At 37.5% G+C, this 17650-nt stretch overlaps 1 long non-coding RNA gene across 1 annotated transcript; it reads left to right on the top strand.

Annotated features, from left to right (window-relative positions):
* The first annotated feature begins 3707 nt into the window (after nt 1-3707).
* LOC106873636 (uncharacterized) lies at nt 3708-17359 on the top strand. Its single transcript, XR_001409904.2, has 5 exons — nt 3708-3722; nt 3833-4969; nt 12928-12963; nt 15873-16015; nt 17165-17359. It is a non-coding gene; the product is annotated as an uncharacterized LOC106873636 (long non-coding RNA).
* The last annotated feature ends 291 nt before the right edge of the window (nt 17360-17650 follow it).

The raw sequence follows: 17650 nt of genomic DNA, 5'->3' as shown, positions 1-17650 counted from the left end.
AACCGGCTTTTCGTTTTGACTTGTGGATGGCCTGTCTGAGCGTACTTCGCTCTCCACTGATCTGAGTTTTGCTCATGGTATCATCACCAAAGGCCTGCTAAATCTTCAGGATGGTTTGAACATGAGTATCACCAAGCTTTTGGCAAAACTTGATGCAATATCTCTGCTTGATGCGTTCGGTGAAAGCGACAATCCCACGAACGCGCATTACACGTCGTATGTGTGCCTGCGAACATATATGTATATATTCACACACACACAGAGGCAGACAGACACATAGATCCTACACATATGTATAGGCATGTATGCATGTATACATATATATATATATTTTATATATATATATGTATATATAATAGATTATATATATATATATATATATATATATATATATATATATATATATATATATATATATATATACATACATAAATACACACACACACACACACATATATATTTCTGTGTGTCTATGTGTGTATCTGACTGTCTGTCAATTTATAGGAAGAAATGCTATAGCATCTACATAAAATCTAAAAGTTACTTCTTGTGTAAGATTTTCCGAGGAAGACAATGGAAGTGCTTCCGTGTCTCTAGGTGCTTTCTTAAAGGAGCTACGGGTCCTCTTACAAAATGTTGCAAATAGTCCCCACTGAAAAGAAATGCCCGGTCTAAGAGAGATAACATACAAACACAAATATGCACAAATCCACAAATATGCACACACAAACACATAAATATGCAGAATACATAGATACATAGTTACATACACACATACATACACAAATACATACATACATACATACATATATACATACATACATACATACATACATATATACATATGTGCATAGAATTATTATGCTTTTATTCGTTTCATATTTATATCTTCGAGACACCAGGCTATTCGTCTAAGAAAAGGTATTTGTATTTTTGTTTGTTGTAATATTTAAGTTCAATAAATTATAGTACATATTGTTTTTAGTTTTCCCCAAACTTTCATTTAGTTACCTTGTACTACACATAAAGCAAAGTCGGTGCGGTGTTTGGTCAATTTATAGACTGAAATGCTTGAGATCATAGATCAGAAGTTTATATGTACCCATGATGCTATTGCAGAAGGAAACAGTTCTATAGTCTACATGAATGAAAGTTGATAGACATTTCTTCTATGTCCAATACAATCTAAGTGAATAACTTTCAACATTCATAGTACAATTTTGGCAGCTTTTTTCAACCCAGTCAATATATATATACATACACACACATACACACATATGCACCTACTATATATATATATATATATATATACGCACACACGCTCAGAAACACAAATTATTACATACACATGTTTACATGGATGAAGTTTCTGGTTAGTTTCATATATTCGTAGATTTCCAGAAGCTGGAATTAAAGTTTTATTTATGTCTTGTTTATTTGGCCATTTTATAAAAACATTTTCATTTATTTAAACAATTTTTGTGTTTATTTTTCTCCTTTTTTCTCTCTTTTTTTCAGAGAATATTGACAGAACAGCAATTTGTCAAATTATATCGAGAGAGAGAGAAAGAGAGAGAAAGTAGAAAGAGAGAGAGAGAGAGAGAGAGAGAGAGAGAGGAGGGAAGGGGAGAGAGAGAGAGAGAGAGGGTGTTGAATTTATGTAGAAAAGTCTGGGTAGAAGAGAAAAGAACAAGGCAAAGAAGGAAGAAAGGCGAGAAGAATGAGAGGGAGAAAGAGAAAATGTGTGTGTGTGTATGTCTGTGCTCATACATTCACAGACACAGACACACACACACACACACACACACACACACACACACACACACACACTCACACACTCACACACACACACACTCACACACTCACACACACACACACTCACACATACACACACGCACACACACACTCACACACTCACACACACAGAGACACACACACACACACACTCACACACTCACACACACACATGTTTTTATGTCGAGTTTACTTTTTGGAGGGTACATATTTATTATTCTTAAACAAGAATAGTGTAGACTGTGACTTCGAAGTCTTGGCCTGTTTAGCTAACACCAGATACGTAAACTTATATATTTGCATCTAACTATCCATTTTTCGTATAAATGGTTTTATGGCCAGTGATACTTACAGACGAAACTTCGAAGTCACTGTCAATAAGATTATTAATACCTGTTCTATACTTTCGAGGGAGGGGGTAAGTCGAGTAGTCAACTGTTACTCATTTTATTGACCTCGACGGAGCTTGAGCTCAGAACATGAAGACGGATGAAATGCCGCTAAGCATTTTGCCTTGCGCAGTAACAATTTTGTCTGCTCGTTGCCTTCTTTCTTTCTTTAATCATTTTTTTTCAGGCGGCGAGCCAGCAGAATCGTTAGCCCGCCGCGAAAAATGCTTAGTGGCATTTTGTCCGTCTCCACGTTCTGAGTTCAAATTCCGCCAAGATCGACTTTGCTTTTATTCTTTTGGGGATCGATAAAATAAGTATTAGTTGAGCACTGAGATCAAAGTAATCGACTAACTTTTTTTGCCCGAACTAGCTGGCTTTGTGCGAAAATTTGAAGCCGATATTAATATTTCTTACAAAGATATCCTTCATATGTATGTGTGTGTATATATCGTCTTTATGTTTTCGTTTCTCATTGTGTTTAACGTTTTCTTGTGATGTCCTGTACCCATATATGCATGTATGTATACATATAGAAGTAGGTATGCACATATATGTATGGATATATGCATATATTTATATATATTATATATATATATATATATATGTGTGTGTGTGTGTGTGTGAGTATACACACACTACACATTCTTGGCTTGGCTTCGCGAGCAAAGATTTACAGAGAGGAATGTCCATGTCTGTTCCAGGCTTGCTAATGCTCAACGAGTCCGATTCGGGACAAACAAGCACGACCACAAAGGATGCATGGAAGGGTTTGACCTTAGTGTCCTTGTTTTTCCTTCTTTTTTTTTTTCTTGTCTCCCAGGATGGTCCTGCGAGTGTCTTCAAAGAAGGCTGGTGCTTTGAGACCAGTGAAATGCCAGGCTTCAAGGTCAGCGACAAGAACAGATCACTGATATGATCAACGTCACAGGTAACGAGAGATTTCTTTAGAGAGTCCTTGTACCTCTTCTTTGGTGGTCCTTTATTACGGTGACCAGAGGAGAGTTCGCCATTCGACGTGATCTTGGATCGACCATCCTGGTGACGTGTCCTGCCCAGGGTAGCTGTGTCTGCAGCAGAGTTGCTTCGACGCTGATGACCCTTTGCCTGCTCAAGGACCTCGAAGTTAGTGACGAAGTCACACTAGTGGATGAAGGGGATGATGCAAAGGCAACGCTGAGAGAATCGCTTGTAGGTGGTGTAAATAGAAGCCCCACGACTCCCTTCAGACAAATGACTGAAAGAAGTAAAAAAATAAAACACACACACACACACACACATATACATACGCACATATTCACGTAGAAATTTGTCATAGTTTTCCCGTAATTATACTATCATTATATGTAGAAGTCTCCAGCAAACTACCTTCGTTTGAAAATAATGCAAGTCAGAAAACAAGGGAGGGAAAAGGTATGAAACGCATTAAAAGATCAGAACACGTGAACAAACATTTCCTTCATTAAGTTATAACATTCTGAAATACACCAAATTGTAAATCCTGACCAATGGGTGTTGAGACATGCCTATGAATAAATGGTTTGTTTACTTTTTATTTCATGTTTTTCACTTTTTGCTAATGTACTTAGCAATTGCAGTGAAACATTTACATGAATGTTAATACAACTCTTTTCCCCCTTTGCATGCAGGAAAATAAAGTGATAACATTTAAATAAAAAAAGAAACTGAAAACGAAAGAAAAAGAAAAAAGGAAAAGAAATGAAAGTTGTTGATGCTGGTGGTGGCGGGGAGGCAAGCTGCAGAAGATGGAACAAACTTGATGCGGTGTGTTTTACGTTAGTGATAAATTTTGAAATTTCAAGTTTGAGTTACTATAACAACGACGCTGGTTTGTAGCAACATTCGGAGTTAACTTTGTTGTTTAACTTTTCGTAGTCTTCTTCAACTAATCAAAGGTATTAGCTGCGGAGCCTACTGGAATTTCTGTTGTTTAGTCGCTTTAAAAAGGAACAGTCCAAAGATATATATATATATAGCACGCACAGAATTTATGAATTTTGTTCAAGCAATATACGACTGACGGATTTCTGGGTGTGAAAGAAAATAACAAAAGCAGCAAATAGTCCACTCCTTAAAAACGTGACGAAAGAAATAGGAAAGTAAAAAACAACGAAACAAACTAAAATATATATTTTTCTTATGTCCTACAAATTATGTTGCTTATTTAATAAGAACCCAATTCCAAACATTGAAGTTAGAATTTCTAGCTACGACTAGAAACAAAACTTTTCGAATAAGTAGACGACTTGCTGATGGTTGAAGTGTGATGTCACCTTACAACAAGATGTTTTCTATCTGATTAAGAAAGAATTAATGATTTTGTTTGAATATTGATCCTGACATATTGCCTTTCTCTTTCTTTTCATTTGTATTCCTCTCCTATTCACAAGATCTTATAAAGGCTTCTCATTTTCACTTCTTCAATAATTATTAACATTTTTATTATTGTAAATACTCGGAAACACAGTTGAGTTAAGAAAGAAAAATAAATAAAGAATTCAGAAGTGATAAATCTTTTTAGTTCACAGAATTTCAACTAAATAAGTCTCTGACTTTTGTTAAGAGGTTTTCCACAGATAAAGGCCTGGATTTTATTTCCGAAGAGTAAATCAGAGAGAAAAGGTCCCAGAGAATCATAGAGACAAAGACAGACGAGCACGCGGATAAATTCCAGAATGATTCATCTAGCCCCGATATTGATGTTATTTTGGCAGTTTCTGACTTTGTTATTTATACTAACTGAAATCTTTATTAAACATTATGTGGTAAGTGTACATTTCTTTATTGGTGTGCTTGGTGATTAATGGTTTTTGTCGTGGTTGGTGTTGTTATTAAACCCCACTCCCGATCACCCTGGATTGAGGAGAAATATTAAAACCAGAGGTATTCTAGCCAATATCCAATGCATTTGTTCTTCCTTGTCTAAAACAGTGAAATGTGGTTTGCCATAGATTTGGCTGCTTTTTCTAGCAAATATTTGCAATCAAATATAGGCTCATCTGAAAATTGTTGTCAGTGTTGCTTACTTCCAGGCTTTTATTACGTCTTATTTGGTTTTTCGAATGGTTGTGAAGTTCATTTCAGCCCCAAAAAGACGAGATCCTATTCACAGGAGGTAAGCTTCTCCTCATCGCAGAAATAATCGTATCCATACTCGTACTTATTTAAAACCACTTTGAAAAGATTTTAGTGTCTTTTTTTTATTTTTACGTTATGAATTTGTTTTGCAAAATTCCTGATGTGAAACTGTGTTGAAACAGCTATTGTATTTCGGGACGGTTATTTTTTTTATTGCTAAATAAACACGCGCAGTGTATATTCGTTCTTCATTCGTTTATTATTGATCTTATTTTATCTTACGTTCATTGTCTGGATATCTTTCATCACACATCTGTCACCTCTTCAGCGGCTCTTCCATCCACGTGTATCTTTCTGTTCTGTTTAGTCCATTCTGTCTTTCTATGACGTGTATCCCTATCTGCCAGGTAAGGATTACACATCATGGATACACATCTGTCAGATAAGGATATACATCATAGAGAGACAAAATGGACTAAACAGAACAGGAGGATACACGTGGATGGAAGAGCCACTGAAGAGGTCACAAATGTGTGACGAAAGATTTCCAGACAATGGACATAAGATAAAATAAGAACAATAATAAACGAGTCAAGACTGAATATATACTGCGTGTGCTTATTTGGCAAGAAAAAATATAACGATATTTTTTTTACTTTTCTCAAATGTCTACAGGTCGCCTTAATCTTCCATCCGGTCTCCATACACGCAAGTGGATAGGTTTGTACTGCTGTATAGGGCTGTCTCGCTTAATTGGGTCCTGCTGTTGTTGCTCTTTTCTAAGGTCAAGCGTGTTGTGTGTCATGCTCTTTTGCTTTGTTGAAATGTCATCATTTGTTTTCATATTTTGCAATTCCTATGTGATCGTTAATATTTTGTGATATTAAGGCGGTGAGCTGGCAGAATCGTTAGCAAGCCGGGTAAAATTCTTAGCGACATTTCGTCTGTGTTTACGTTCTGAGTTCAAATTCTGCCGAGGTCGATTTTGTCTTTCATCCTTTCGGAGTCGATAAATTAGATACCAGTTGAATACTGAGGTCGATATAATCGACAATCCCTCTCTTCTGAAATTGCTGGTCTTCTGCCAAAATCTGAAACTAATATCTTGTGATATTCGTTTTAGTTAGATAATTATTTTGTTCAATGTAACTTCTTTTGAGCGCGGTCCCCGTGTAATGTGGAACTGAAATAAATCTGGAAATAATTTTAAAAACCTGACCTTGTCTAGCCGCGGTAGAGGATCCAAAATGTTCAATAAAAGTTGCTGTTTGAAATAATATCCAAATAACAAGTGAACTGCAATTAATATTCCTTTCTGTTATAAGCACAAAGACTGAAATTTTGGGAGAGAGGTTTAGACGATTACATTAAACCCAATATGTGACTGGTACTTATTTCAACGACTCCGAAAGAATGAAAGGCAAAGTGGACTTCGGCAAAATTTTAACTCAAAACTGCAAATAACTATAATAGCTTCTTAGCGTCTGATGAGAAGGACATTACAAGGATATTTTGCAATTTGTGTGTGGGAGTTTAAATATTTAAAAAAATGAGGGGAAGAAAATAAGAAAAGTATGCACAGTATACAAAATGTGAAACCATGAATGATGCCTCCAGCTTAGATAAATCAAGGGACTCCACAGATCCACGGTCTACCTGACCACGAAGTGCACAAACTCTCGCCGATCTCTTATTCTCTACTCTACAGTCGCATGCTTAGAGTAGTTCCTTTCGACCTGACCATTTTTGCCAGTCACCCACCTTTTGAAAAATTCGCTTGGGGAGAGCACATCGCTCTTCGCCCTCACTTTTCTTTTCAAGTGAAATATGAAAAAGTTGATGAGGGCCCGACCAAATAAAAAGGTATCTGTGCTTAACCCTGTCAGACTCGACAACCACACATTTTTCGCCATAGCTACCAAATAGTGGAATAATGCCTGTCCTACAGGGCGGTCTTCATGATGGACCCGGCCGATAGCCGAATTTGTTTTGCTCGCAACAACATCTGTTCAACATAACTGCACATGTGAACAATGCTCTGAATATTGCACGAGTGAGTGCAGTAGTTTTGTCTTACTGCACACATTTCGGACAGTTTCTCTTGGTGGCTCTTGCGCGCTTGCAGAGTTTATCTCGAACCAGTAGTGCCCTTAGGTAGCACTGCCAGGTCAAGGACTTTGGTAAGCTACGCAACATATTTCCTAACTAGAAATTCTTTTGAAACAATTCAGCTAGTTTGTCTTCGTCGATGCCTAGAGTTTCCCTGAGGTTACCTTTCTTATCATGATTATCGCTCTATATATTGCTAAAGTGCAACTTCTCTCGACTGCATTACTCGACTGGTAGATAGCAGATGTCAGGCGCCCAAATGATCTGCTCTTGACATATGACTGCTGCTTCATTAAACAAATAAGTTGCAGGAAAACTTGCATTAGAAACGGAGACCATACCTGTTCACCGTGGAGTAAACTCTGCAAGTGATGCAGCAGTTTTAGCGCGTGTCTGCACAGTAGCAGCCACAACAATCCGAGTCCGCTTTCCTGAGGGTGTTGGCAACAGATGAACCGCCTAACCACTGGGACGCGTCCCTTCTACAGGAAGCAGAGAAGTAGATGGTCCAATCTGGCCAAACGAGTCCTGGAGCAAGGCTCAATAGTTAGACTCTGAAAACGGGTCTGAAACCGGCCGCTTTTAGACCTGTTGCTAAGTAGTGACAGTCAGCCTATTAAAAGCTTTCGACTGATCGAAATAAATTAGTGCCCAACCAAAGTCAGATTTATTTCCCATTCTCTCTATGAAGGTTCACATGAAGTAGAAATGCTCTAGATGGATCTATCGGGGATCTCAGACATTTGTACTTCCTCAATCACTTCACTGACATCAAGTTCCAACGTATCTACTAACACCTTAGCCAAAATCTTAAGCCCTGCATTTAGCACGGTCATAGACCACAAATTCTCTTTAATGTCCTCTTTGTTGGCGTCCTTACTCAACAGCGTGAACACACCGTCATCTACAGTACAGGAAATTCTCTCATTTTGCAATCAGTTTCCGGTAGACGTTCGGTAGGAAGTCCCCAAACAAGTAAGGCATGAAACCATAAAAATCATAGTGCAGACCATTTAAACGAAGCGATTTGTCCTTGGCACAATCACTCACCACCACCTGTATCTCAGTTGCTATAATTAGCCTTGTACCTTATACCGAGAGCCGCTACAGATTGCTGAGGTAGGCACTGAAATCCATTGCCTTATTTGACCTGTCGCTTACTCCAAACAGTCGAGCAAAAATTGCTGTTGGAATGCCACATACATCTGCTTTGAATCGAATAGTACGCGCCCATATTGTTTCGTCAAATCGTGGCTTTGTTACCACATCGTACTTTACCAGCTGTGCCCACCGAAAGGCATTCATTCCGTCTTGTTTTATTGCTCGAGTACTATCTCTGGCAACGCAGTTTTTGTGTTTCGTATTGAAGAAACGGTTGAGGGTCATTCTTGCCGCTAGGACGTCAGTCACTTCTTCTAGCTTGCTATTTTGCTTCCTCTCTAATCTATTTCTCTCTCACACTAGCAATTTTCTAAATGCTTCCAACTTATATTTAATCGCTCCTCTTAAGGCCAGCCCATCACCTGTTGTTGACAATTGTCCCATTAAGTGATGCTTGACTAGCTTACTAATTTACCTCTGTAGCCCTTGCGCTCGGGGAAAGACTCATCCAGTAACTGGATGCTTGTCTATGAGTTCTTTCTAAGTCGACAGCGCAGATCACAAAATTTGTGGACTGTGTAACTGACCAGTTTAAAATACGCTATTTCTATTTGATAAACTGACGAACACTCTACTTGGTACGATCTGGGTGGCCTTTTGTGTGTGCTATTTGTACACGCTGGCACATTTGAGAGATTCAGTTGGTACCTATCAGACAGCTGAAAATGTATGAGTCTAACCGACACAATCCCATCGTGCGTCTAAAATGCAATTCCAGTTTCCTACTAGTAATAAGAAGTATGTCCCCTCAACGTTTCGTAGACGTCTAAAAACGTCTAGTCATCCTCCGGTGATCGCATAGATGGCTTCTAGTTTGAAGGTACTGTCTTTACTATCTTTTACATCCAAAATCACTGGCTAAAGGACTGGTTCCAGGATGATTATTTCTAGCTCTAAGCATAACGATTGTCAGAAAATCACGGCCACTCCAGTGTCCATTTCTCTCAGGCCTCAAGAGGAGTGTACCTTGTCAAAAATGGGATTGATTGCATGCATTTTAGAAATTCTGATCTCGATAAAGGCTACTATATCTATGTTTAGTGAGGCCGTTGAACAAGTTATCTTGCTTCAAAAGGGACATCAGAAAATGTAGCATTTGCACACCCTACTTTGAGTGACACCAATTTGCTTAAGAGAAAATAGGAGAATTTACTCTCCTTCGTCATTGAGAAGGCGGATAGTCAGTATCCTTTTCTAGAATCCCTTAAAAGGTCCTTGTAATAGAGTCTTGTTATAAAAATCTCAGTATTCCTTGAGAAATTTTCCAAGAGAGTACGTTAAATATCTCTTGACGTTTTTATTGATGATTAATCTGTCTTTAAGGATTTTAGGAATAACATTTTCTCAACTTCTCCTCTTGTTTCCGTTTAGTCTTTATATTTTTGTCCGTAGTCCTTCCGACCACTGTTCATTTTGTTTATAATGTTGAAATTGATGACTTTTTTGTGTGTTTGGTAGTTCGCTGTTGCTGTTGTTTTTTTGTTGTTGTTGAGCTTGAGGGTTTTCATGGTGTTTTGGGTAACATAGCAGGTTTGCTTCTTGTGAAGGTGATGGCAGTTTTGAGCATTGTTGCTTTCGAGAGAACATGAAAGAATTCTTCTTTGGAAAATTGGACCTCGTAGTGCATCCCTTAAAACTATAAATAATAACGTAAATATTAGGTTGAGAATCCCTTTCGGATAGAGAAAGTCGTTGTTTAGGTAGGGGTATTGGTAGATCAAAATGTTGTAATCTATCTATCTATCTATCTATCTATCTATCTATCTATCTATCTATCTATCTATCTATCTATCTATCTATCTATCTACCAACCTATCTGTCTGTCTGCCTACCTGCCTTGCCTGTATTTTATGTGACTGTCCGTCTGTCCGTCTAACCATCCACCTGCCTGTCGGCCTGCCTGCTGGTCTGTCTGTCTGTCTGTCTGTCTCTGTATGTGGATATATACATACATGCATGCATGCATGCATACATAGGAAACTACCGAATGGAAAATCACTGGGGAGAGGCCAGATAGTAGGTTACTCGTACAAGAATCTCACGATCTACAGGGAGATTCTCAGGAACATGTTGAAAAAAATAGACGCGAAGCTAGATATACTAAATTGGTTGACGGATTACTATTGTCCCTAAGAACAAAGAAACCCGTGTGGCAAAAAACTACAGAGCCATAGCATACTTGAACACTGAGTACATACTGCATACAGGTTGTCTGAATATGCTTCTCTAAGACCATTGCAAAACAAATGGTGTGATAACTGATGAACAGACAGGAGGAAAACGAAGAGCCTGGAGCTGTGCTGGACACCTCCTCATTAACAAAGTTATCTTGAAGAAAACTAAGTGACAGTAATCTCTTAACAATAATCTCTCAACAATACGGATAGACTACGAGAAGGCGTTCGACTCTGTTCTACGCTTATGAATGGTAGAATCATTACAATAGAACAAAGCACTGACAACTACTTCAGCAATACCTATGGTTACAAACAGAATTAAGTTATCAACAGGTATATTCCACGGTAATAGTTTATTTGCAATATTGTTTGTTAACAAAATGCCAAGGCTACATGATGGGATATGCCAAAAAAAAGATAAAATTAATATCACCAAGACATTTTTTGTTGATGATCTAAAGTTATATTCTGGTTACAAGAACAACATCAAAAGACAATTAGTCACAACATTCTCACTGGACATAGAAACAGTTTGGGCGAAATAAATGCTCATACATGACAGTCAACGAAGGAATGGTTATCGACCAGACAGAGAACGTATGAATCACTGGCTTATCTAATTTCCCTACCTCTTATGATAAAAACTATAAATATCTCGGAATCGATGATGCTGTGAGTAAAACCAGAATAAGAAAAGAGTTCTTCTGCAGACTCCGAAAAATATAAAACTCAGAGCTGCTTGTATTTAACAAGGCCTTTGCAGCACCAGTGCTCGTACTAACATTTGGAGTATTCGACTGGACAATTATTGAGATCCGCAGCCTGGGTACCAAAACTAGAAAAATACTGACCACCACTGGTATCAATAGCAGCACAGATATGATCTATGTGAAACGAAGAGATGGCAGCTGAAGCATAAAAGCATAATGTCAATCCAAATAGTCTTTCAATGTCACATTGTAATACTGAGACAACGACTGCTGAGCAGTAAAGAAAGAAATGAGTACATTCCATTCATACTCAATATGAAAACAATAAAATCTTCAGAGTAGGGTAAGAAGTGATGAGCAGATACAACTGACTCATGCCACTCAAAGGAGGCTAGACTGGCCTTTGTATCTATCATCGTACGTGAATTAGGCTACTTACCTACAGATTTACACAAAAACCTGGAAATACTAGGTTTTTCAAAGAAAGAACAAATTAAACTAAAGCGCTTTCTCCAAATCTGAAGTATTTGCAACACAAGGAAGATTTGTGTGACATTACAAAGATTCTCCCTCTTAGAGTCTTTAGATGAGCAGTCGCGCACTTTTGAGTGTGTGTTTCAATCAACACAACAATTCAATCACATCTTTGCAAACACCAGGAACTCTCTTAACTCAGAACGTTTTGTCACTTTGCTAGCGACCAGTTTGAACTCTCTCAAGAACTTGAATAAAACTCAAAAAGAAACGGCAGGAGGTGGTGGCGACCCCTGTTGTATTCTTTCGCCCCAACTTTCTTCCTGTTTCTTGAGTAAAAAGCTGCGATGGACTGGCGTCACGTCCAGCTCGGGGGAACACATACGCCATAGAAACCGGGAAACCGGGCCCATGAGCCTGGCTAAGCTTTGAAAGGGTGACGCTTTTTTTTGTTGTTTATATATCTGTGCGTATGTGCATGTGTGTGTGTGATTGAAACTGATAAAATAAATGCTATTTACAATAAATATTTGCAGTTTTATTTTGAATAAACTACCAGCGTGTTTAGAGCAAGACTTTTGAAAGATGTCCTCCTGCTTCACTGCCTCTGACCATCATTCACTCTCACTCCGTTTGTTGTTTGAGTCTTCTTTCGCTCTAGCATGACCGACGGGTCACATTGCGTTTTATTATATACAAGATAACAACGGAGCGAGCTGGCAGAATCGTTAGCACGCTGGACAAGAATGCCCAGCGGTACTAAGTCCGTCTTTACGTTCTGATTTCAAATTCCGCTGAGGTCGACTTTTCCTTTCAATCTTTTGGCGTTGATAAAATAAGTATCAGTTGAAAACTTGGGTCGATGTAATCAACTAGTCCTCTCGCCCGAAATTGCTGTCCTTGTGTCAAAATTTGAAATCAATAACTATAATAAATAACAATAAAAAAAAATATCGCTTCCAAAATCAAAATATATTATTAAATAAATATTATTATTTTTTTTATTTATTTAAGAATTGTCCCAATCCAAAGCGTGGTGGAAACCAACAGGTATGATATTTTATTTTAAAAAGAAATGGAATAAGTGGCTGAGAACCTTCCTGAGCCTGTTTGATGATGGATGTGTATGGTTATAGCTAAAGCGGCTAATGAAGTGCAACGGGTGGGGGGCGGAGGTTGGCATAAATTTAAAATGGAGAAGGATGAAAGTTTTGGTAAGGGGCGATTGTAGAAGAGTTTAGTGTTGAGTTTTAGAGAGTGGCAAGTGGTGGAAGTAAAGATAACATTTGTGGGTTTAAGTGGGAGCAGTACAGAGTCACTAAAATTCAGAGGAGCAGTAGCTGTTGTAGTAGAAGAATATAATCTTTATATACAAATTTATAAAGGTCACAAAAGTGACGGAGGGTACTGACCGGCACCAGCTATCGCTAGAAACAAGAGTTAGAACAACTCAAAAGCCACAAAGCGCTGTACTTAATGACTGACTAAGGGAGGTAAGCCTCCAGCGTACATAGTCGAATCGATCGATTTCAGATTTTGATTCATAGCATCAGCGACTCATAACACCTAGGGTTAAACTCAACTAGCTCTGTCAGTTGTATAAAAAAAACCGTTGAAAACCTGTGCTGATTTTCAAAACAGTAAAAGTGTAGACAACAAATTAAATGGGTGGCTTATTAGCAATTTGAATGTAAAGGCAAAATTAATAGAGATCACTAAAGTGACCAAAATTAATAGAGGTCACTAAAGTGACAGAGGGTAAAATTAATACTGGTCACTAAAGTGACCAGCACCAGTTATTGCTAGAAACAAGAGTTAAAACAACCCAAAAGCCACGATTAAGATGCTATGCACCAAAACCCGAAATCGTACAATTAATCGTATAATTAATTATTATAAACAGCTGGGCGCAATATAATACCACAAAGGAACATTCAATAATCACTGAATGTGACTAAGTGTGCTGAGACACCTACATAGACGCCTAGATTGTATTGTTGTATTGTTGGAAGTGCGCTGACAGGGGAAGAAAACTCCTAATGAGCGAAGCGAGAATCTATCGGACTACACGGTACGCTTCATCAGTGAAAGCCGCCCTATCGACTGGTGTTGGCTAATTCCGCTTGTCAGCATGTATGTATTTACCATAGAAATCTATGGATGATTTAGCGGAATGCCAATGCGTATACAAAAGATTAATAGGCGCAATATAACACCATAAAGGAACATTCAATTTCAATCGTCATTGAATAGGAAGAGAGAGAGAGAGAGAGAGAGAGAGAGAGAGAGAGAGAGAGAGAGAGAAAATCTATATAAGTGACATAATGATTTGGAAACTTAAGAAATGTCCGTAAGTAGCTGATATATTACATTGTGAGCATGATATGGTGAACCAATATAAAGTAGAATTGTATAATGAGCTGTTATAAAGTAGCGTCCTATAATAAACAATCGGAAAATGGAATTATATAATAAACAGTTATAGAGTTGTATAGGCGCAGGCGTGGTTTTGTGATAAGAAGCTTGCTTCCCAACCACATGGTTCCGGGTTCAGTCCTACTGCGTGGTACCTTGGGCGAGTGTCTTCTACTATAGCCTCGGACCAACTAAAGCCTTCCCAGCAAAAGAGAGCGATAGAATAAGTACCAGGCTTACAAAGAATACGTCCTGGGGTCGATTTCTTCGACTAAAAAGGTGGTGCTCCAGCATGGCCGCAGTCAAAATGACTGAAATAAATAAAGGAATAATAAAATAGACTAATAAAATAATAATAAAATAGAATAAGAAATTAATAATAATAAAATAAACAATTGTAAAGAAGCGTCCTATTATGAAGAATTATAGAGTACCATTGTACAGTAAACAATTATAAAGCAGATTTGTATAATAGACAATTAGAAATAGCAAGCTATAATGAACGCTTATAGAGTAGTGTTGTATGACAAATAATTATGAAATAGAATTATATAATAACAGATGGCCTTCAAAGAAGCGTTATTTAACTCTCTATATGAGATTCTTTCTCGAGACGAATACCTCAATTTCCAAGCTATCTTCAGTATATCGGCGTTAAGTATGATATACAGAATGCAGATACTTTAGTATAATGTACTTTAGTATAATGTACTTTAGCATAATGAACAGTTATAAAATTAGTATTGCATAATGAACGTTTATATATTAGCGTTGTATAATGAAGGGACATAAGATAGCATTGTATAACGAACGATTATGAAGCTTTAGTATGAAGATCATGTTGACTAATTGATAAGGACAAGGTCATTGGAACACTTTTGAAAATATGATAAAAGGAAAAATCTTTCTGGAATAAATGAATAAATGAGTGGAAATTGAACCGGTGAGTGTGTTATACCAAAGTACTATAACTGTCTCCAGACAGAACAAAATAAGAGAATTGAGTGAAGTATTTTTTTTTTTCTTTTGTTGACAACTGTTTCGTAATATATATCCAGGTACACTAACAACGCTGAAACGTCATATACACATACAAATATACATATAGATATATAATTTTGCTGTACCATAATGAATCAGATTGCACTTCAGAACATTTTATACGTCTCAGTTAAATGTTTCCTGACCATGAAATATTCTGATGAAATATTCGTCTATCGTGCCATCGCTGATAGCTCCGGGAGACGACTTTGTAACGTTTACCTTGACGATAACTCGAACTCGTACATATCACGTAACTGACACTGACTCCAACTGACACTGACTCCAACTGACACTGACTCCAACTGACACTGAGTACAACGACTCTACTACGACTGACCCCCACCAACGACTGACTGTCTGACTTTATGTGGCTGAGTCATACCACTTTCTTACGTGGGAAGGAGTATACCATTTTCACTACAACAGAAATATTGCCAATGAACTTTCCACTTTGTCATTAAATCATTAATAATCCGTACTCTGTATCCAATGTGCTCCAGGCAACGTAGAAAGCTGAAGTTTGAAGGGATAGCGATAAGATGCTTCTCGGTGATGCTGGATTTCCTTGGCATGCCTATGGTTAATAATGGAATGGCCTGTCTTATCTTCCAAATGGTAACGACAGAATCAACGATCTGATACAGTAAGTTATTCTAAAAATATCTTTGTTGTTTATTTATGTTCATTTTCTTTCTTTTCGGTTTCATTTATATTTAATATTCATTTATCTTTAATTGCTTCAGTCATTAGACAACGGCTGTATTGGGCACCGCCAAAATGTTTATCAAACAGGCTCGTCCTGTATTCGAACCCGGGACCTCTTGCACCCAAAGCATGTATCATACCCCTAGACCAGCGAGCATTGCTCAATATTGTGCAAAAGAGTAACATTTTTTCACTATGTCCTAAATTGAAACCATACTGAGGTTACACAGCTGGGTTACACAGCACAACGTTTTTAGTAGGCCCGAACATATATGAAGATTAAGAACAAAACTGAACTAAGTATGAAAAGTAGTTGGACTGAGGCATTGATGTATGACGGATCAACATGCGCAAAAACAATGACCTTGGTGGATCTGTTGGTGAGGTAGCTTTACCACCGTTTAAAAGTTTTCCATCTACTCCTGTGAACTTCACTCACTCAATAGTTCCATGTATGTGAAAAAATAGGGAGGTCAGAAACTGAAATGCGAATCAGAAGTAAATTGAATCTGAATTGCCGAATTATATATATATATATTTGCTGATATACTCGTAGATACTTAGAGGCAAATGGTTCCAGAAATTTGTTAATTGTATTGAGTAATGGCTCAGGTCGGGATTTTGATGGATCAGGTTTATGTGTCATTATATGTGTCGTAGAAGCAGTCTTTCACTGATTTGGAAATACACGAATCAAAAGTGAATCAAATGCGACAGAAGCGACATGTACATAGCTAATTCTTAAGAAATCTGGCAAGAATTTTACCGGGGGTGACGGGATGATCAACTTTCTGTTTCTTTGTATTATCTTCATTTACTCTTTTTTTTGCATCAAATATCACCTTCTGTGGTATTGTTATCAGAATACTGTCTGATCAATGAATAGATGACTTCTCTTTAGGAGTCTGGTAGAATGCAATGTCATAACCATTTACCTTAATGTATACGGCTGCATTATGTTTAACTATGGAATATAGAGAAGCCCTACACCAAGGAGGATAACATCCTATTCATCATAATTGTAATTTTATTTTGAATTTGATAAAAAAAAAAAAAATCCAAAAGACTACGTTTGGTTTATTTGCAGACATCCGAATAGGGAATCATCAGAATTCTGATAGCTTTTGGAGAATTTGGCTTCTTCGAGGAACAGAGAAAGTGGCTGGAGATGCTGGTGGACACAGACAAACTATTGGTTGCGCCTCGTGCTTATGTATCTTTGAAAGAATTCCGGATTCCAGCTGAAAAACAATTTCAAAATAAATAGCAAGTGGTACTAAAATTCAAATGTAATTTATTATCATTAATATAGTTATCATCGTTAATGTAGTAACTAAATGTTTAGTAGCATGCGCCTAAAATTCGAAGGATGTTTGTCACCGTGATAAGAGACATTCAACGACCTTTTCGGTTTTAATCTGAAGAGAAGTTTTGATATCATAGAAAATCTTCTCCAAAACCAGACTCTATATTAACGGGTCTAATAAATGTTCAGTATGTTCCTCTGAAAAACTATATCTCTTAAAGAATTAGAGAATCTCCAACGAATACATAATTTCCAGGGAGAAGATTT

This window comes from Octopus bimaculoides, chromosome 5, assembly GCF_046866305.1.
Source record: "Octopus bimaculoides isolate indiv1 chromosome 5, ASM4686630v1, whole genome shotgun sequence".
Classification (NCBI taxonomy): domain Eukaryota; kingdom Metazoa; phylum Mollusca; class Cephalopoda; order Octopoda; family Octopodidae; genus Octopus; species Octopus bimaculoides.
This window is presented reverse-complemented; position numbering and strand designations above follow the sequence as displayed.